The following is a 21,707-nucleotide window of genomic DNA, read 5'->3' as shown; positions in this document are numbered from 1 at the left end:
CACACAATTATGAAGACAACCCCACATTCCATGAAGCAGGTTTGGGTTCCATTTCAATAACATTTCTTAGCCGTAGCAAGAGAAGCCCAATTGTGAAATTTTGATTAAAGATTTAAAAGGCGCTCATGAATGGCAGAGGCAAGGGACAGTGATATTGCCCTATCAAGCAGGACAATGTCCTGGAGATTGACCATATATACATAGGATTAGCAACCAACCCCCTCTCCACCCAAGGTAAGACAAGGTGTACCTATAGCCTGACCTAGTTCTGTTATGAATGTGAAAATGTCAAAAGTGACATAATAAAACCGTTATTTGTATTTCGTTACATCAAATGATACTTCGCATTATTTTCCTTTAATGATATAACTTATGAACACAGAACCCTCGTGCCGGGAATGTTAACAAATTATCAAAATTCAACTGTATTTGATTAACTTACTGTATAACTATTTGAATATTCCATTTATTTCCTTCTGAACCACTCTATATTGCAGTTTCGTTTATAGAGGTGACAATGTAGTCCCCTAATCTCAGTTCAAATTGGTCAAATGAAGACATTTGTGTTTTCAAGCTTGACACATTAATGGATATTTATTCAAGAAATTTATTCTCAGTTCTGTCAACACCTTAATGATCTTGTTGGATAGTTAAGTCTTCAAATGATCTCAGCCAATGGGAGGACAGCATTTGAAACCTCTGTCTGGTGCTTGTCTCTGATTGGCTGACAAAACCTTGAGAATAGTCTTGTGGTCTTCCAGTTTTACTTTCCAGTTTTGTCTGACTGGAAGACTTTGGTGGGCTTCTGGCATACATCATACATCATACATTTTGAGATAGTGCATTATAGTGTTCATAGTTAATCACGTAAGTAATTAAAGGTGTTTTACTCATAATAATGTTAGGAAAAGCAGAGAAACATCGCAGAGGTTGTGAAATATTGTGAAAGTGTTGATGGTGAAACTAGTGATGATGTTGATAGTTTGTGAATATTGCAAAGAATATTAAGGATTTGATAATCATCCTTTTTTATATATTGTTTCAAATTGCAAATATTGAAGAGAATTACTTTGAGTTTTCATGTTAACTCAAGTCTCTCTTCATAGTTTATATATGACTGATATAATACCTACCTACCTTCCTACATACTTCTCTACCTACCTACCTACTGACATGTCTACCTACCTACCTCCCTGTCTGCCTACCTACCTACCTACTTGCTTACCCACCTACTTGCCTACTTACCTACCTAATTACATACTTACCTACCTAATTACATACTTACCTACCTACCTACCAACTACCTACTTGCCTACCTACCTACCAACTAACTACTTACCTACCTACCTAATTACTTACCTACCTACCTAATTACATACTTACCTACCTACTTGCCTACCTACCTACCAACTACCTACCTACCAACTACCTACCAACTACCTACCTACCTACCAACTACCTACCTACCTACCAACTACCTACCTACCTACCTACCTACCTACTTACCTACCTACCTAATTACTTACCTACCTACCTAATTACATACTTACCTACCTACTTGCCTACTTACCTACCAACTACCTACCTACCAACTAACTACTTACCTACCTACCTAATTACTTACCTACCTACCTAATTACATACTTACCTACCTACTTGCCTACCTACCTGCCTACCTACCTACCAACTACCTACCTACCAACTACCTACTTGCCTACCTACCTACCAACTACCTACTTGCCTACCTACCTACCAACTACCTACCTACCAACTACCTACTTGCTTACCTACCTACCAACTACCTACTTGCCTACCTACCTACCAACTACCTACCTACCAACTACCTACTTGCTTACCTACCTACCAACTAACTACTTACCTACCTACCTAATTACATACTTACCTACCTACTTGCCTACCTACCTACCAACTACCTACCTACCAACTACCTACCTACCAACCAACTACCTACCTACCTACCTACTAACTTATTACCTACCTACCTACCTACCAACTACCTACCTACCAACTACCTACCTACCAACCAACTACCTACCTACCTACCTACTAACTTATTACCTACCTACCTACCTACCTACCTACCTACCTACCTACTTGCCTACCTACCTACTTGCCTACCTACTTGCCTACCTACCTACCTAATTACATACTAACTTCTTACCCACCTACTTGCCTACCTTCTTACTTGCCTACCTTCTTACTTGCCTACCTTCTTACTTGCCTACCTACCTACTTGCCTACCTACCTACCTACCTACTTGCCTACGGTACCGAACTATTAACACAAATTCTTCTCTTTATACGATTGTTTAATTTCTCGCAAACTTTTAAGTCGTCTCGAGAAATCATATGATCTGATTTGAATCTAAATTTCCAGGCGACTACAAAGTCCCAGTTTATTGCATTTTTCCTTCCAGTGTAATTTTTTTTAATAATCATCTTCCTGTAGCTCATTTTGGTAGTTGGTTTCATCCATGACTTATAAAATATCTATAAAATCAATTGTTTTTCCTATAATATCAAATGGTTAGAAATGTATGAACATAACACAGCCAGTTGGAAATATATGATTCATGTATGAAGAGAAACAATTTTTCTATTAAGCTGATATTTTTCTCTTGATTAAATACGAAAAACCAATTATTTATTAAGTCACATATGTGGTTAGTACTGTTATTGCACTTCGTGGCTCACTGTAAACACTTACTTTATATCCTTCTGCCTTGTTTATATTCTTTCTTCTTTTCTTCAATTCTCTCTCTCTCTCTCTCTCTCTCTCTCTCTCTCTCTCTCTCTCTCTCTCTCTCTCTCTCTTTGGTATGCCAGTGACGAAAGCGGTCAGTTGGACACAAATGCACATAACATGGTTAAGAATTGGCTCTGTGTAAGATTTTCCTTTTAGTCTGTCTGTCTGTCTGTATAGATTGCCTTACCTTGTGTAAGACCCGGGCTCATGCCTTTGGGCAGCCCTTTTAGTCTTTGTGGTCTGGCAGTGATTGCCGGAAGATGTCAGTCTCTCCTTTTCCCTTGCAAAAAAAGTTTCAAGTCTATGTAAAGGTTTTATAATATACATAATTATATAAGTACAATAAAGGTATAAACATTCAAATTTGAAATATATGATATCGAATATAATAAGGAGCAAAACTTAACTCCTCAAAAAGTGATAATTTCGTTTAAATAAATCGTCTTCTTCTTCTTCTTCTTCTTCTTGGGGTATTAAAGCCAACGTACAAAGTCACCGTCCCTACCTCCTCGCTGATCTTCCGTCTCCTGCCTAGCAGTCCCTACACCTGCGCCGGCCTGTCGCTAAGGTAAAGTGTTACATTAAAATCCCTTTTTTATTTATTATTTCATTATTATTATTCTTTTTTTAGATTTATATGTATTTATTATATTGTATTAATTTATTTAGGAGTTATTATGGGTTTTTAGGCTGAGGAACGAGTTAAATCAAGTACCATGTATTCTTATGGGAATATTTGCTCCAACATACGATCGTTTTAACATACGAAGCAGTTTCTGGAACAAATTAGGATAGTATGTAGAGGTATCACTGTACTCTTAAATTTTATTTGGAACATTTTTATAGGGCAAATTAACTCGTTGTGCCTACAATAGCTAATAATTGATAATGATAAATTGTAATGTAAAACCAGGAGCTTTCTGCATAGTGAGAGCCAAAGTTGATTTACTAAACTAAAAGGGGTTTAGTCTCCAGACCTAAACCTTGGCTCGGCTATGAAGCGGCTAGGTTGGTGGAAATTAGTCTCTATGGCTATAGAAGCTTTGTCATGATATTACGACTTAGTTCCCAAATGTAATTCCTTATTAAGAAAGTTTAATATCCATGCCTGATTTTTCCCACATGAATACAAATCCTTTGTTCATTGATTTGAGTTTATTTTCAGCCATTTTGTTTCAGCCGCCGGATAGTATAGATGTATTTCCATTGTTTTCATCTGGTTATAATTTTTTGTTTTTCTTTTATATGATGGTTTTGTCGAGATCGATGTATGTAAATGTTTTAATGGAAGATGCAGGATTTTGTTTCCTTCCTGATTATGGTAACTGTGTGATAGTTGCTCGTACAATCGCTTATAATCTGCTTCCTAACTGTGTGACAGCTTTACTTTTGCTGTCTTTTCCCTTGTTATGGTAGTGGCGACATCAATTCAACTTGGAAAATTAATTTTCCTTAGACACTGTGTTGGAGGAAAGTCTTTCTATGACTGCCGAGTGACAGGGAAGGGCGCATTACTTTTTCTCGTCTGCATTTTCTCCTTAGAAAGTTCTTCCTTTTCCAGTGCAACTTTTTCGCTGCAAAACCAAGAGGTTGATCGCACCACTCTTAACGTTTCTCTACCTATAGGAGAGACAGTGCTGTTACGGAACTTCAAACGGTTTCTGAGGACAGTACTCGACTCACTGATGGCCGACTTTGAGTGGCGCCACCCATCCTTCTTAGAGTCTTTGTTACTACAGTTCTTCAAGAAGTTCTAATCCAGTCTGTAACTCAAAATCCAACAATTGCTTCATGTAAACTTGGTTGATGTCGGATTGTGAATTCAGTCGGCCTAATTGGTCATGCGTTCTTTCTGCATATATGCTGTTGCGTAAGCTTGTGGTTGCCCTTGGTGATTATTAGATGAAGAGGCAAATGTTTAAGTCATGTGATACGTTTCGTAGTGCTGATGGTTCTCGGGAGCGATTGCAACCTAGGATTTTTGGCGGCAAACTCTACGAATGACACTGACAGCACTTATAGTGTAAGCAGTACTAAGGAGCATAAATCAGCTGCTGCAATCTACCTGTCGTGCTGACCTATACCTGTGAGAATGGTGAAGAATGACATGGATTCAAGAAAGCTTTGTGTCCATAAAATACAGAATAGTATGGCTTGCCACAGCTGCATGAAGGTAGTGCGCCTGAATTCATGCAGTCGATGCAAGTAGAAATGAATTGAGACTGCTACAGTGTACATTATTCTAAGTGTTTTTTTTTTATTGCCAAAGCTTGTCTGTTATCACAACCAACGATTGAAATTTTGCCCGTATGCAATGGAAAAGGAATAAATTCCATATATGTTGGCAGTTCCTGATGTTGGGACCTGGTGTTGTATGTGTCGCCAGACTCTCTTCTTTCTTCTTCACATTAGGCCTGCTTTCTTGCTGCAGATTTTACATTACCTACGTCTACCTCAAGTTCTATCACCCAAGATGTGCATACAGTCAAACCTCTAGCTATGGAAGAATCGGCTTATGAAATTTTCACTTCACGAAAGGAGATGCAAAGAATTTTACGACTCGGATCATGAAAAATGTATCGGACAATGAAAGGCGGTATGAAGTGGGAGGCCGACCGTATCGGAGATAGGTTTTAAAATTCGCGCGCTGCCAGCCCGTAAACTCGCTACCATCCTCCTCCGTTCCCATTGGTTATCTTCCTACTCGGATGGTAGTTACCACCATGAGATCCTGCTCTCCTATTGGTCGTCATCTACTGTACTGTATACCATCGTGCATCTACGCATCGGCGTTCCTATGTCTTCCTGTTCCGGCATCGGTATCGTACGCATTGACTTAGTGTTTGTGTTTTTTTGCTTTTGTAACAATTTTACAGTACGTACTGTTATTGTGTGTGATACTTACGATACATCATTAGCCATCGGTCTCAAGAAAGGCGCTGATGTCAAGGGAAAAGAAGAGGATGTTTTTTCCATGGATATGAAGATGGAAATAATCAAGAAATACGAGGCTGGCATGCGGTTAAGTGTGCTCTGGAAAATTTTAAGAAGCAGGCAGAAACAAGTTTCTTTGGACAAATATATTAGTAAGAGGCCTTTGGTAGAAGCAGACCAAGCGCCAGCTAAGAAACGGAAGTGGCATTGATGAAGGAAATACGTAGTGTAACTAGATTTAGAAAACAAAAAATGTAAAGTAAAAGAAAAAAAAAATATAGAAGGGAAAAAAAAATTATTTCAAGTTTATCGTAAAGTTGAGTTTTGATATTTCCTGCCATTTGTAGATGCATTTCCTAAAATTAAGCGTTGATGTTTCCTGTCATTAATAAATCTATTTTGTAAAATTAAGTGTTTACGTTTTCTGCCGTTTCCAGCCTCCTCTACCGACCCGCACTTCTCTTTCAGACATTGCCTCACTCCAAAGGTAAGGTTCTACATTTTTTTTACTGTATTTTTACTGTTTGCTCTAATTAACACTTATTTTTCAGATTATCTATTAATTTATTACTAAATGATCAAAATACAGTATTTTTCATATATTTAGTACTGTTTGGTTGTTCATATCCTTTTTATAAGTATTTAATATGGTGTTTTTTTAGGGTCTTGAACGAATTAGGCTATTAACATGTAAAAGGCGACTCGCTTCACGAAAGAAATCACTTCATGTTGGGTTTGCAATGAGACAACGTCCTCGAGACCACACTTTATTACAAGATACTCAAGAGTCAACTGACTCGCAACAGCGTATGCAGATGCATGCTCGGCAGCGCATGGCCGAAAAACATATCGTACATACCCCCGTCAAGATTATACTTATACGTGGTAAAAAAATGAAAGGGGGAAATGTCACTAAATCAATGAGAAATGAGAAAAAACAAAATTAAAGCTAACTTTTTGATACATACATAAAAACAAAATAAATACATAAATTCTCTGGAAAGAAATGTCAATTCCTGATGCAATTACATACAAAAGATGATAACATCATTCTGCAAAGTCTTTGAGCCACTTGGGTTTACCGGCGGCCCTTCTCGGCCTACTAACGACGTTGGGCTCCTGTATGGGGTGTGTTACCTGTTCTGTCGGGGTATGGCTTGCGGAGGTCCCGTGCTGAGACACGGGCGTGCCAGGGGGCGGAGCGATGACTCTCGGGTGTCGTCTATTCCTTTTTGATAGCCTGCCGCTCCCGTTGAGCTTGACGGTGTACTGACGATGGGGCTTTGTTTCCGTTACTATGCCCGTTCTATCCCACTGCTTGGTAGCTTGGTTTTGTATGTGTACATGGGTACCTAGTTCGATGGGCGGCAGTCTTTTGGTAGTGCCAGGGATGCGCATCACCTCCTGCGACCTTGCCACTTGTAACTCCCTTCGACGTATCGTTTGCCTCCAGTGTCTGTCTACTAACAGGTGTCTCCTGGCCGTCGGTACCCCATCGTGCAGCTGGCGACCCGTTGCAAGCTGAGATGGCAACTTGCTAATCTCCCTGAGAGGCGTGTTCAGATACTGAAGTATCGCCAGGGCCGTTTTGTCCGACTCAAGAGCTCCACCCTTTAACGTGTTTTCTCGGAGTAGCCTCTTTGCCGATTTGACAGCTGCTTCTGCCCTGCCGTTAGACTGGGGATACTGGGCCGACGACAGCCGGACCTTGACTCCCCATCTCCTGAAGAAGGCCTCCATCTCCTCACTGGCCATGTTCGTACCTCCGTCAGTTGATATTTGTTCCGGGGCTCCCCAACGCGAGAAATATGATCGAAGGTGATTGCTGATTTTAGTAGACGTGGCACCATTGGGGAAATGAGCTACAGTGATGCCTCAAGATACGAAAGTAATCCGTTCAGGATACGGTTTCGTATCCTGAGTCTCGTTTGACATGTAAATAGCCTAATCCGTTCCAAGCCTTACGAGAAGACACCTTTTCTTCCATAAACACGCTAAACTGTAGTAATAAACATGCAATGCAGCCATTTCTATCATTCAATAATTAACCCAACCGTTAAAAACAGCCTAATCTATTCCAGAAACCACCATGAGATTATTCAATAATGTAGTTATAGCCTAGTTATCCCCCCCAAGCCCTAAGAAAACGGCCCGTTTTCTTTACTACTGTATAAAAGTTACGGTACTGTATGTAAAGCATTTGGATAAGTGAGGGTGTATTGTTACCTGTACGTACACCTAAATTAAGGATTGATACTCTGAAAAAAAGGTTACAGTTAATTAGTGTAACAAAAAAGTTGAAACTTGCCTTTTGATTGAGACGATGTCCGATAGCGAAGTCGCGGCAGAGGAGGATGGCATAAGGCAGAAAACGTAACAAGTGACAGACTACGTACAGTAATTTACACACTTAACACATTAACACTTAAACTTTACGAAATAAAAAAAATGGCAGAAATAATTAACACTTAACATTACATATGGAAAACTATAAAATGAAAGAAAAAATTACTTTAACACTTAACGGTAACATAAAACTTAAAATTGAATTTTTTTTTTGCTTTTTTATAACTTTACGTTTTTCATATTTTCTAAATCTCTTCTACTTCTTCATCACTTTCTTTTTTTCTGTTTCTTTTCTTTACTTTCACCTTCTAATTCTTCATCACTTCCTCTTTTCTGTTTCTTTTCTTCACTTTCACCTTCGTCTTGGCCTACTAATACCGCTGTCCTCTTTAATAAGAAACTATTCATTGAAGCTTGTTTCTGCCTACTTTTCAACACATTTCTAAAATGCGTTAGGCAAACGTCATTGCAGTGTTGAAGCGCACGGTTGGTATAAACTTTTACTGGATGTTCCTTTTCGACGTAGTCTGCCATTTTATGGAAACATGCGAGAATTTCCTTAATGTCTGCCGTTTTCAAAGGTGTAACATCCTCCTCATCACCGCTAGAGAACTGCTCTTGAACAACACTCACTTGCATCGTCTCCAACTCCTTCAGGTCGTCCGTCGTCAACTCCTCGTGGTGCTCCTCGATAAGTTCATCTATATCCTCGGCGCTAACTTCCAGCCCCATGGACGTACCAAGATGTACGATGTCAGCCACCTCAGACTGCTGAATGGGTTCAGGATCGTCAACAATCTCGGCTTCGCCTCCCGGCTTCCCGAACCCCTCGAAGTCTCGTGCAGACAGAGCATCAGGCCACAGCTTCCTCCAAGATGAGTTCAGGGTACGCCTCGAAACTTCCTGCCAAGCGAGATCGATGAGTTTGAGGCATATCAAGATATTAAAGTGATCTTTCCAGAATTCACGCAGAGTGAGGTTTGTATTCTCTGTGACTTGGAAACATCTCTGGAAGAGATGCTTCGTGTACAATTTTTTTAAATTTGAAATAACTTGCTGGTCCATGGGCTGGGGGAGAGGGGTGGTGTTAGGCGGTATATATAGGACCTTTATGAAGGAATACTCGGCCAGAAGATATTCCTCGAGGCCAGGAGGGTGAGCTGGAGCATTGTCCAACACCAGGAGACATTTCATAGGGAGGCGCTTTTCTTCCAAATATTTTCGGACAGTCGAACCAAAGTAGACATTCACCCAATCAATGAAAAGTTGCCTCGTTACCCAGGCTTTAGCATTCGCCCTCCACATCACGGAAAGGTTCTCCTCGATGACTTTGTGGGCTTTGAAGGCTCGGGTATTTTCTGAATGGTACACCAGCAGGGGCTTTATCTTGCAGTCCCCACTGGCATTTGCACAAAAAGGAAGGGTAAACCTGTCCTTCATTGGCTTATGTCCGGGTAGCCTCTTCTCCTCCTCCGTGATGAACCTCCGACGAGGCATTTTCTTCCAAAAAAGTCCAGTTTCGTCGCAATTGAAAACTTGCTGCGAACTGTAGCCTTCCTGCAGAGTCAACTCGTCGAACGTTTTAACAAAGGCTTCGGCAGCCTTCGTGTCCGAGCTGGCTGCCTCCCCATGCCGTACCACTGAATGAATGCCAGTCCTTTTCTTGAATTTCTCGAACCACCCCCGAGAAGCCTTGAACTCTGGGGGTTCCTGCTGGGATGTTCCTTCTCCTGCCCCTTCTTCGGCCTGAGAACGCACGAGATCACCGAAAATGGCGGAGGCCTTCTGGCAAATTGTAGTCTCAGTGATGGTATCTCCTGAGATCTCTTTGTCTTTGATCCACATAAGAAGCACCCTCTCCATCTCGTCATGCACGTGGGTTCTCTTATCGGAGAAAATAGTGACGCCCTTAGAAGGTGCCGCTGCTTTGATGGCCGCCTTCTGCTTCAGGATGGTGCCTATCGTAGATGGATTCCGGCCATACTCCTTGGCGATCGCACTTAAACGCATACCAGACTCGTACTTTTTTACGATTTCAAGTTTCGTCTCCATCGAGAGCATCATCGTCTTCTTCTTTCCTTCGGCAACATTCTTGGGACCCATGGCTACAGCAATACGTAATATAATACACTATGTATGTTATATGCAGTACTATGTATAGTAAACACTAATACAGTACAGTGCACAGTAACGAATGTTTAATAACGATAAAACGTGGCGTACGAATGTACTGTATATTAACACTACGTCAAACAAGCGAAAGCACACAATGTCTGTTAATGATACCGCGGTCGGAACGAAAAGAGAGAGAGAGAGAGAGATGAACGCCCGTGCGTAAGCAAGCTGGGATAGTTGCCGACCAATAGGAAAGCAGGATCTTATGGGTCGGCTAGCATCTGAGTAGGGAGATAACCAATGGGTGAGCGGGAGGCTGTAAGTGAGTCTACCAAAGTTCAAAGTCTGGCGACGCTTGCTTTTTAAAATTACTCTCGGCGAAGAATTGTGATCTCGTAAGGTTTTCGTATCCTGAAATTTTATTCGTATACTGGGGCATAAAAATCTTCGAATCACTTTTCGTATCCTGAATTTTTCCTAAGCAGAAACTTTCGTATCCAGAGGTATCACTGTATTCAATTTCCTCGACTGGACTCTGGGAGCCTTGGGGAAAAAGGTTTCTGCCTTTAAAGATGGTGACACTGCTAGTCTCATCCACATCATGTCCTGTATGGATAAAGCGTTGAGACGGATCTAATGAGTTGGCAGTGCTTTTCTCAGCGGGGGTTCTTAAGAAAAGAGCTCAAATGTGTTCGTTTCTGTCTGTGTGGGTTACTCCCTCTCAGAAATCAGAATTGCTGTATGTACCTCTTTCTTCCTCTCTTTTTCCGCAAGAGTTGGTTAGAGAGGTTTCATCTGCTTTAACCCAAAAGGCCACCCAAGATTTGGTTTCAAAGACGGCAAGAAAGATTCTACCAACATCCTTCGCTAGCCGCAAGCCAAAGGTAGAAACTCCATTCGCTAAGTTTTCTCAGCCCTTTCGAGGGAAGACTTCCAGCAGGGGTAGCTCCAGACCCGAGGGAAGGAGAGCAAAGAGAAGAGGATTCAGAACAGGGCAAAGCAGAGTCTGACTGCTTTTGCCTTCAGACAGTAGTAGGAGCCAGGCTACAGAACTTCTGGCGAGCTTGGGAGAAGAGGAGAGCAGTCCGTACAACTTCTGAAGGAGGGTTACAAAATCCCTTTTATACGGAAACCACCTTTAGTTTTAGCTCCAATAGATCTCTCTCCCAGATACAGAGAGTAGTCAAAGAGGCAAGCTATGCAACTCCAAATGTCTCTCGTTGGAGAAGGGGGCCATAGAGAGGGTGCGAGACTTGCGGTCACCAGGTTTCTACAACCGCTTGTTCCTGGTTCCTTGTTGTGTTCCGACACCTCGGACTCGGGGTGGGGAGCAACACTGGGCAAGTTGGAGGTTTCGGGGCTGTGGACAGAGGATCAAAAGAGCTTCCACATCAACCAAAAGGAACTGTTAGCAGTCCTGTTGGCCCTCAGAAGCTTCGAAGGGTCAGTTTTGAACAGTGGTGCAGGTCAACGCCAACAACACTACAGCATTGGCTTACATAGCCAAACAAGGCGGAACACACTCGAGGTCCCTTTACGAGTCTGCGAGGAGTCTTCTCATTTGGGCAAAAGAGAAGAATGTCATCCTTGTTACAAGGTTCATTCAGGGGGAAAAGAACGTGATGGCAGACAGCCTCAGCAGGAGAGGTAAAGTTCTGTTCACAGAATGGACACTCCATCAAGAAGTCTGCAAGAACCTGTGGCAACTTTGGGGTTGTCCTTGTATAGACCTGTTCGCAACCTCGAAGACAAAGAGACTAGAAACTTACTGCTCCCCAGTGCCAGATCTCGAAGCAGTCCACAAAGACGCTTTCCTGTTAGACTGGTCCAACCTGGACGTGTACGCATTTCCACCGTTCAAAATTCTTTACAAAGTGATGCAAAAGTTTGTGTCACACGAAGGGACCAGATTGACTCTAGTGGGCCCCCTTTTGGCCCTAAAGAGAATGGTTCACAGAGGTACTGGAATGGATGGTGGACAGTCCAAGAAGCCTTCCATTAAGAGTAGATTTACTCAGACAACCCCACTTGGAAAGGTACCATGAAAGTCTCCAAGCTCTTCATCTAACTGCCTTCAGACTATCGAAAAACTCACAAAAGCTAAAGGTTTTTCGAAGGAGGCAGCTAGGGCTATTGCAAGAGCAAGGAGGACTTCTACCATCGAGGTTTATCAATCCAAGTGGGAGGTTTTTAGAGAATGGTGCAGAGTCAACTCTGTTTCCTCTTCCAGTACCTTTATAACTCAGATTGCTGACTTCCTGCTATACCTTCGAAGGAAACGCAATTTTTCATCCTCTACCGTCAAGGGATACAGGAGTATGTTAGCGACCGTATTCAGGCACAGAAACTGGACCTTTCTAATGATAAAGACCTACAGGAACTTATCAAATTGTTTGAAACATCGAAGCAATGGCACCAGGATTCACCAGCTTGGCATCTGAATATAGTCCTGAAGTTTATTAAGAGCGACAGGTTTTAGCCCTTGCATTCAGCTTCATTTAAGGACCTCACGATGAAGACACTATTTTTGGTCAGTCTGGCGACAACTGAAAGAGTCGGTGGGATTCATGCTTTTAGTTAAACGTTGGTTTTCTCGAGATACAAAGTCATCGGCTCATTTCAGTTAGGCTTTCTCGCCAAGAATGAACGCTCTTCACAACCGTGGCCCGTGGCTTTTGAGTTTCCAAACCTTTCGGATGTGGTTGACGAGGAGTTGGAGAGGGTCCTGTGCCCAGTAAGAGCCCTTTAGTTCTACCTGGACTGAACAAAAAAGTTGCGAGGCAAGTCTGAAGCTCTTTGGTGCTCGGTCTAGAAGCCCTCGTTACAGAGGTCGAAGAATGCCCTTTCATTCTTCATTAGGCTCTTAATAAGAGAGGCTCATGCACATTGCAGTGAGGCAGACCTCAAGCTTTTAAAAGTCAAGACACATGAAGTTAGAGCTGTAGCAACTTCGGTGGCCTTCAAGCAGAATAGATCGTTGCAGAGCAATATGGACACAACCTTTTGGCGGAGTAAATCTGTGTTCGCTTCATATTATTTGAAACTTGTCTAGACCCTTTATGAGGACTGCATCACTCTGGGATCATTCGTAGCAGCGAGTACAGTAGTGGGGGAAGGATCCACCACTACATTCCCATAATCCTAATACCCTTTTCTTCTCTTGGAACTTTTGTCTTCTTATGATTGTTCGTGGAGAATGCGACAGTCTTCCACAATCGTTGATTTTAGTCAGGTGGTCATTTTGTTCCTTGAGAGCACCCTGGAACAAGGGTATTGGAGGAGGTCCTGTCACATAGAGGTTTTTAGACTGGTTTGACAGCTCCTAGAGGTCTTCAGCCCCCTGGGTGGATCGCTGGATCTCATAAGGAAAGCGGACATAATGAAAGAATTCATTGAAGTCAGCTTTCTTATCAGGTACGAACCCTTAAGCTTGTTTATTAACTCTTAAGTAAAATCCCAACAATGTTGGCTGTCTCTGACCCTACACCGAAGGTGTCAATCAGCTATATATATATATATATATATATATATATATATATATAACTACCGTCTAAGTCAGATGTTTAAAAATTATATTTTCATAATAAAATAAATTTTTTAACATACCCGGTAGTTCTATATAATTTAATTCCCCCCTCCTCTCCTCTAGAGACTACAGGCATGGAAGATATGAGGAAGCATGGGATGGTTCCAAGGTACCTCGCTGGGGCGCACAGGTAGTACACCTAGCTATCCAATCTGCAATTGGCGCGAGTTTTGAATTTTTCTGCCATGACGTCGGGGACGTAAGCTATTTAATCATTGGTCTTTGTGCTGCTGTGTCTTGCATCTCTCTCAATTTATTATCTTCCTCCTCCTTGGTTCTACCCATTTGTGTGGCCGAGTATTTTGCCATTACAAGAGCTGCTTACCAGAGCTAAAGTTTCTCTTCTACCCTTACCAAGTGGAAAGTAGCCACTGAACAATTACAATGCTGTAGTTAACAACTTGAGTGAAGAAGAATTTCCTGGTTATCTTCAGTGTTGTTGGGTGTATGAGGGAAGAGGAGAATGTGTAAGGAATAGGCTAGACTATTTGGTGTAAGTGTAGGCAAAGGAAAAAGCCGTAACCAGAGGTGAATCCAGTGTAGTACAGTACTATTAAGCCAGTTAAAGGGCCCAATTAGGCTTGCAGTAGTATCTTGGTCTCTGTTCCCGGTATGAGGATATACAATAGTGTCTTGGGAATTATTATTATTACTACCAGTACTTGCTATGCTACAACCCTAGTTGGAAGAGCAGGATGCTCCAAGTCCAAGGACTCCAACAGGGAAAAATAGCCCAGTGAGGAAAGGAAATAAACTATAAGAGAACTAATATTTTGATAACAATAACAGCATTAAGGTAATTCTTTCATGTATATACCATTACAACTTGAAAAGAAAATCAAGAATAAGAGAAATAATATAGAATAGTGTGTCCAATTTTACCCTCAAGCAAGAAAACTCTACCCTAAGACCGTGGAACACCATAGAACAGGGGCTATGGCGCTACCCAAGATTTTGCTTTAGTCAAGAACTTGATTAATATTATCATGTTACCTTTAACGCCTTAGGCTGGCCAAGGGGGAAAGCTCATTCTCTCCTCCTTGGAGTTAGACTTCTATGAAGTCTTAAGATCAGACTTCTTTCCTTCTGTGTCTATTTGCCAACCCTCCTTGGTTTTCTGACACACACACATGAATAACACACATCCTAGTGAGTGCTGTTGATTGAACGTTTCCAGTCTCGCTTATCGGAAGCCAGTTGCTTTCGGAGTCTGGCGATCAACTCGCTTCCAGCAATTTGGTATGGGGATCAAATTGTTTTAGAGATTTGAATTCCTCTCGATGTCCTCAGCTCACATTCAGGGGGAAGCTAGCATTTCACTTGAGAGAGATGCTTTAGCCAGGATCTTCCTCTGAGCCCGCCAACCCTCCGGGGTTTTATGGCAGATGCTGTCGCAAGCGTTTGCTGTTGTCCTGACCAGGTGGTTCAGGAGGGCTTACGTGTTTTGACACTAGAGTGCTTTAACTCTTCGGAGTTCCATGGAGATTTTGGCAATAGCGAGTAATCAGTTCACAAATTATCCTCGTCGATCAGCTCACCTGGCTGGATTGAGAGCCCAGCATCATAAGCTAGCACTCGGCTCGATCCCCATGGCTCGTGCACGCCCTTGCACAACTGAGATTGCTCTACCTGCTTTGGTAAAATTCACAAGCAAGGCTCGCTCACCTTTTGCCACACTCCCAATGCCCCCCCGTCTCCCACTCGGCCAGAATCGGTGATCCTACTTCATCTAGGGGGTTAGTAGAGCATGAACCAGGTTTGTGCTCCCCTGGGGCTTGCACCCATGTTGACCTGAAAGACATGTAGAAAGCAATTGTTCACTCAAGGTCATTGCTGAGCTTTTCCCTGCGTTCAGCAGCATGCGCTTGCCTCACACCTGAACTCTCTTGAGCTGATGAATGTCCTTTCTACACCCCAAATGTGGATGAGACAGTCAGAGATATACAATAGGGGTTTATTCAACTGCTTAGGCACTGACATCATTCTAAAACCAAAATGGGTAGGTGTTCTTATTGAGAGGTTTGTTCCATCAAGTTGAGTACTGATGTTTTCTCTGGAACTGAGGAGACCTGCCTGGGGTGCAAAATGGTGGCAGGTGCAGGCTTCCGAAGAGGTCGAGGAGTTGTGCGTGTGTATACTCGAACAAATCCTCTGGCGTTTTGCTCTCCTGGTGTGTTACGTCATCCAGGACACACTGCAGGAGCAGGACATCCTACCAAGTGGTCTGACGACCAGCAGGAATTTTTATGGTGGCCAGGGATTGCTCTAGCCAACGTGCCACTTTACTGGGAACAGTTTTGAGGAGCTTGCGCCTTGGGTCTCTTTTGTCCAGGTTACACCGTGGGTATGCTGACTTATACAAGGAGGCCAACTGCATAGAGTAAATTTTCAACAGTTTGGCCTTCTCCCAGGTGGCGCTCTGGAATCGGGCCATCCTCCCAGTGTCTCGTCTCTCAGAATCGTTAGCACCAGTCGAGTTGGAGATCCTTCATTTCCAGGTTGGAGGTCTCAGAACCCCCATAGGCTGAGAAAGTCTGCTTCCCCCTTCAGGTACCTTCCAAGCTCAGTAGTCCATCGACTGGATCTTTCTGCCGTATATCTACTGATTGGCGCAGGAGGTCTCAAAATCTGTAAGGAATTGGGTAAAACTTTGGCCAGATTCCAACTGAAAGATTCCAGGCTTGATGGCCCTGATCAAGTCATATACATGGTAGTCTGACTAAAGGGTTTTGACATCCTCAGTAGAATCACCGTCAGCTGAGCTGACACCGGAGCAGGAGCTGTAAGTCTCTCCAGAGGTACCACTGCCAGAATGTTCTTCACAGGTCAACTCCTGTTCACAGTCAGTATTACTGATATAGCTGGTCTATTGTCAACCTTAGTTTGGCATTTCCGTTTTGGAATGGCCCCCGTCTTAGCAGGATGTGCTGCAACATCTTCCAGTCTGTCTAGTCAGCCAAGAACTGCTTCCTTAGTCCACATATAGGGCTGCCTAGTAGTTGCCGGAATAGGTGGGGAGGCAAGTTTGTGCCCCTATTTTAAAGGACTTAAATTTGTCTAGTTAGGAAAAATAGAAAATACTTTAAAAATGTTTATTTTGATTTTCGTGTCTTTTGTACCCGAGGTTAGAAAGGTAACACTGACTAATTGATATTAATTCAAAATTGAGTCAAAGACTTGGGATTTTAGCCATTGTGCATTATTGCTCAAAAATGCTAGTCTTTGATAGGAATTGGATATTTGCCTCAGAGCAATGCTTATTATTATGCATGCAAGATACATTCAATGATAAGTCCTCAACAATATGAGTGGTTCTGATTTTTAATTATTTTTCATCTTATTTCAGATCTACGAAGATGAAAGCGTTGCTGGAGAAGAATGGGGGAAATGTCTGTCTAAAGGTGAAGGACATTACTTTAAAATCAAGTTGTAAAAGGAGACCCGCCAAGATGATGCTGAGGACTGTGAGGGACAATGAAGGACGGCCTTTTAGCTGCTCATGCAGATGACTAAGGGACAGATGGTGATTATACAGACACCATAGTTACCGTAGAAGATAAGGACGATAATGCTGTTGAGAAATCGGCTGGATGCACGGCATGTCAGCTCATTGCAGATTTTGTCGTTATTGTATGTCATAGAGACCATTCTACATCTCTTCAATAAAGGTAAGAAGGATTTAGATACCTATGAAGGGTAAACTAATCATAATTCCTTATGGAAACGATTCATTTGTAGGCTGTCAAGTTTCTTAAAGATGATTGTAAGTGAAGGGTATTGTGTTGGTTAGTTTATGTAGGGAATCTCTTTAGGTCCTGGATTTACAAACTTGCTAAGCTCCAACCAGCATATCCATTAAACTGAGGGACAGCTGTACTCTATTGAGAATGTGTTGTTGCTTTGGTGTGATACAATAAACAGTTAATTGGTGGTTGTATTTACTCTTCTCAGATAATGTCCATGCCATTAAGCAATGTAAACTGTTAAGTAAAGAATAGAAACATTATCAGATCAAACCACCTTTTTGAGTACTTGTTCTTATATGAATGTCAACTATTGTCCCTTAATAGGGGAATGATGTCAGTGACAGGCATCCGAGTTTGTTCCGTAACTGGAATAGAAACATTATCAGATCAAACCCCCTTTTTCAATATTTAACTTAGCCGGTGATTATAATAGCTGCAACTCTGTTGCTCGACAGAAAAACTCTACGTATAAATTCGCCAGCGATCGCTACACAGGTAGGGGGTGTACTCAACAGCGCCATCTGTCGTTCAGATACCCATTACTCATTGTAAACAAAGAACTTAATTTTCTCTCTGTCGGGCTACCGGCAAGACCTACTAATTCGCTGTGCTAACTGGATTTGTTTTCACAACTATTTGGTGAAGTACACTATTCTAGTTTTGAGCTTTCGCTATGCAGGTGCTTTATCTTCATCTTAAAACTTGAACTCGTTTTGGATAGATTTAATTATGGTGACAAAGAGAGTATGGACTTTCTTTCACTTTTAAATGGCCGACCCTTCCCTTAGACGGAAGTGTGTTTAGGCTTTTAGTAATTATCTTATCACATTATAGATTTTCCTATATATATTTTATATCTCTCCGCCTTTATTAAGCCTCTTCGATTAACTTTCCATTTTTTATAAACATATAAAAATTTTAATGCTATTGTTTATATAGAACTTTCCTGAGAGTAGGCGGTCCTAACTTGGAAACCGAAGTTAATCAACGTTGAGCCCTTTATATCGTCTTTAGCTTTTAAAGAGCTAAGGATTTAAAACTTTTTAAATGTAATTTTTTATGAAAGAATTTCTTTGATATTCTTTGTACTGTTTTCAAAGATGAACTAACGTTTAGTTTTTTATGCTACGCAGTTGTTGACGTTCAGGACGTTCAACATGCGCTCTATCGTTACGATAGAGAGAGAGTGTATCACGGTTTCACTTTGCAGTAAGAGTAAATCGATTCTGACGTTTTGTTCATTCTTTCTTAGCTTAAATGTTTTAAATTCTATTTTAAAGGAACTTTTTATTTGAAAAACCTTTCAGTTTTTTCCTTTAGTCAAATAACATGTTTTTTTGACGAAATATAATTGGGCTCTTCTCTTAGGTGCGAAATCAAGAGAGAAAAGAGAGAGATAGAGATGGAGGGAGAGAGAGGAGAGAAAACGTTCCGTTCAAGCGGGTAATGTTGTTCTCGTGTTACTCACGTCCCTAGTCGCTGTACGGGGAGGAAGGATAAAACGTTTTTAGGTTTTTATTCTCGTCCCCAGGCTATGTGCGGTGAGAGATTGAAAACGTAGTTATATGAACTAGTGTTTAGTCTCTTTCCCAGCCACAGATTTTTCTTTTTAACTTAAAATATGTTTTCTGTTTTTTGCTGGTATTTTGAGCTTGCATTATACGACTAATTTCGCAATTACTACCTTTTAATGAAGGGTAGAATTGCGTGTTTCAGGTAGAAATAAGTGCAAAACAGAAAATCGAAGTGATAAAGTGATATGCGCAAAGTGTTACAGTGTTGCGTCCGAGGCGCAAAGTGTTACAGTGTTGCGTCCGAGGGTTCGTCTGTTCGTGCCTGTCGTTCACCTAGTCCGGGACCTCTTACAAGCTCCCAAGCCCAGGGGAGAAGTAATGTCAAACGACTTATGGGTTCGAGAGGCCTTGACCAACGAACAGACGTTTTCCCTCTATGGTATCGGGTGTATCTTACCAAGATCTCCCCTACCATAAGACGAGAGAGACGTTGTTTCTCCTCGCCATCTGTAGGCTTTTCGCATAAGAAACCTGTCACAAGGTTTCGGAGCCCTTAAGCGAAAGTCAGTCCTTTCAGGACAGGTCCAGCATCCTGGTTACAGCCATTAGGACAGCTCTGACCCTATGCAGTCATTGGATAACTGCTCGCCGCCTAACAAAAGCGTAACACAGACTCCGAGAGTCTTTTTTTGTAGGCAAAGTGTTGCGGTCACAGACGTTACCCTCGTCTATTACCACAACCATTTCCGTTGATCCTTAAGGGGTTGTATGGCAAAACATGCAGTATATGCTTGCCTCCCTTATGGAAGACTATTCTGCCGATTAGTCCGTTGAGTCTAGCCGTTTATCTCATCGATATCCTGGCTTTCAGCCAACCTAACGTTCCTTTGTGCTTACTGTTGACGTTGGCGTAGCTTAGTCACCTCAGTCAGGTTGTTTAGAACCACACTCGATGCGGTCTCGTATGGTTTTTCAGCCGCATTTGGACGTTAGGCCACTGGCTGATGCCCCTGTTGACGTTCAAGACGTTCACTAACAATCGGAATTGACTTGTTTTGACGCTGTGCGTCAACCTCTGCATTCTAGAGTTGTTTTGACTGCTCAGTCTAGGCAGTCAAAGCAGTCTCGAGTGGACGCTGTGCGTCCTCACGCACCTGTTGTGGTTGACAGTTCAGTTGTTGACAGTTCACAGACTGTCAAGCAGTTACATGACGTTGCGTTCTGGTCCGCTACTAATGCACCAGTAAGAGACTCAGCTTTTATCGGACAAGGTTCCTGTAGATGAGGAAGTTGCTGTTCTCCCTCCTACTGATATTCCCTTGAGGACTCTGTCAGATGGAGAGGAGCCTAAAGCTGCTTAGCCTCCTATGGACTTTAAATAAATCATGCTGATTTTTAAGGATCTTTGTCCGGATCTTTTTGTAACTGCTGCTCCTCGTTCGCCTAAACGTCAGAGCTTACACTAGGCCTAGCTACTTCGAAGCCGTTGTTTTTAAGCTAGTGCTCTCTCGCTCTCCTAGAGAGCGTTACGTTGGCTAGGCGACTGGTTTTTCACCAGGAGGAGTTTGGGGGATACAGCCTTTGCTTTCCCTTCTTTTAAACTGGTTTATGGAGCGAGAGTCTGATATGACACGAGAGAAGTTCTCGGCTTGAGAGTTCATGCCTCTGCCCAGATAGACTTCTCAATTCTGGTAGACTCTCCCTGGCGCCTAGCCAGGAGACGCTCCAAGTTGTTTACAGGTCAACTTCACAGCTGTTGTCGAGCCTTTGAAGTTTTGCTGTACTATTATGTCACGCATAACAAGGCTTTCAGGGATGGTAAACAGTTCCGCCTCAGTCGCTAACCCCGTCTGTTGCCACACCTGCTCCCGTAGACCCTAAATGGGCTTTGCTGCAAGACATGCAGTCCAAGCTTGCATCCTTGATAGAGGACTTAAATGCGGAGAAGAACCTTCTGGCCAACAACCTTCCAACCGGTCGGTTGTGCGCCCTGTTGACGCTGAGGTAACCTACTCGCGTCCGCCAGTTGAGGTGGTTACTCCACCGATGCGACCCAGTGTGGGTTGCCAGCCGCACGTTGACATTAAGCGACGCTCGGAGGTGGTTTTTGACGTTCAGGACGTTCAACAACCAGCAGAGGTGACTTGTTTTGACGCAGTGCGTCAAACCTCAGCAACCCGGTAGGGTGTTGACTGCACAACCCAGACGGTCTAGACAGTCTCGGGTTGACGCTGTGCTTCCTCGCGCACTCATGGTTGTTGACAGTTCACAGACTGTGCAGCAGTTCCATGATATTGCGTCCGGCTCCGTCACGCATCCACCAGTGCGACCGGATTCAGCAAGCCAGACGTTGCCCACTCCGTTGCCGTTTCCTCATCAGTTTCGGATGAGGAACCCTCTGATGAGGACGTTGCTGAACAACAAGACGATCAGCCCCCAGCCCTGCTATCCATCCAGAAGATGCTGAAGAAGAAACGCTGCTCAGTCAGGCTGTGGATGAGTCTGGTAGGGACACTGTCATCCGTGGATCAATTTGTGTCACTAGGAAGACTACACCTCCGTCCTCTTCAATACCATCTAGCTTTTCACTGGAAAAAGGACAAGACGCTAGAAGCGGTCTCGATCCTGGTTTCCGAAAAGATAAAGTCTTGTCTGACTTGGTGAAAGGACAATATCAACCTAAGAGAGGGTCTTCCCCTG

The 21,707-nt window shown here is 42.6% G+C and overlaps 2 long non-coding RNA genes across 3 annotated transcripts in view; both read left to right on the top strand.

The window, feature by feature from the left end:
• Positions 1-17,639, top strand: part of LOC137633936 (uncharacterized) — a 33,946-nt gene extending 16,307 nt beyond the window's left edge. Inside the window, exons 1-3 of one of the 2 annotated variants that reach the window (XR_011042361.1) lie at positions 787-867; positions 3,246-3,334; positions 17,094-17,639. This is a non-coding gene — a long non-coding RNA (uncharacterized lncRNA). Of the gene's footprint in view, positions 1-786; positions 868-3,245; positions 3,335-17,093 lie in introns of those variants that run through there. The other variant, XR_011042362.1, reaches the window with a different exon arrangement.
• LOC137633405 (uncharacterized) overlaps positions 1-21,707 on the top strand; it is a 360,609-nt gene that overhangs the window by 111,137 nt on the left and 227,765 nt on the right. The window lies entirely within an intron of this gene.

This window comes from Palaemon carinicauda, chromosome 43 (assembly GCF_036898095.1).
Source record: "Palaemon carinicauda isolate YSFRI2023 chromosome 43, ASM3689809v2, whole genome shotgun sequence".
In the NCBI taxonomy this organism is placed as follows: domain Eukaryota; kingdom Metazoa; phylum Arthropoda; class Malacostraca; order Decapoda; family Palaemonidae; genus Palaemon; species Palaemon carinicauda.
Note: the sequence above shows the minus strand (reverse complement) of the source record. Positions and strands in the feature narration are given on the sequence as shown.